This window comes from Chinchilla lanigera, unplaced genomic scaffold (assembly GCF_000276665.1).
Source record: "Chinchilla lanigera isolate Chin_1 unplaced genomic scaffold, ChiLan1.0 scaffold00061, whole genome shotgun sequence".
In the NCBI taxonomy this organism is placed as follows: Eukaryota; Metazoa; Chordata; class Mammalia; order Rodentia; family Chinchillidae; genus Chinchilla; species Chinchilla lanigera.
This window is the reverse complement of record NW_004955462.1, coordinates 2,833,748-2,834,408: the sequence shown is the minus strand read 5'-3', so window position 1 is coordinate 2,834,408 and position 661 is coordinate 2,833,748. Positions and strand designations below refer to the sequence as shown.

Sequence of the window (661 nt, the reverse complement as noted above, 5' to 3'; positions counted from 1 at the left end):
GTTAATAAAGTCACCCTCATCCACCCTTGCATCAGGTTCCTAAATAGCTCCCAAAATTATCTTTAAAAGTGTGAATGTATGCTATTTTTCCAAAATATGTTAAAATGACAAAAACGCTGCAAAATTTTTTTCCTTCCTAATCTCAGAGAAAATTGGAGAATATCACCCCAAGCAACCCGCACAAAACCGGGCAGACAAAGCCACCTTCCCCTCCCTCGCGGTCCCGGAGCCGACAGGAGCCAGGCTCCTCCACAGTGGAGAGCAGATGGAGGCTTACTGAGCACTTTCCCCGAAGCAGAACACATCACAAAGGAAATATCCTCAGGTGCTGGGGACCAACTTGGTTCTGGGCTGTTGTCAAACACAGACACGGTCGATAAAACAATTTAACAAAACGCCTTTTCACTCTGACACATTGTAGAGGAATGCAGTTCGGTGGAGACAATGTTATCACTCCACCAAGGGGAGGGAAATCTCCACTCCCGGATCGGCCCGGACCACGAGGAAAAGGCTCCTACAGGTAAGCGCCGAGGTCCCGGCAGAACTTTCCACGCGGTGACTGAGGTCCCGCCGCCAGGGACCCCGGCCCCGAGCTCCTCTGCGCCCCGGCCGCCCGCCTGCGCGCGCGCCAGGTCCTCGGTCCCCCTCGGGGGCCTCCGCA

The 661-nt window shown here is 54.0% G+C and overlaps 1 long non-coding RNA gene across 1 annotated transcript in view; it reads left to right on the top strand.

Annotated features, from left to right (window-relative positions):
* The first annotated feature begins 304 nt into the window (after positions 1-304).
* Positions 305-661, top strand: part of LOC102019577 — a 9,394-nt gene continuing 9,037 nt past the window's right edge. The window contains exon 1 of the long non-coding RNA XR_263091.2: positions 305-520. This is a non-coding gene — a long non-coding RNA (uncharacterized LOC102019577). The remainder of the gene's footprint in view (positions 521-661) is intronic.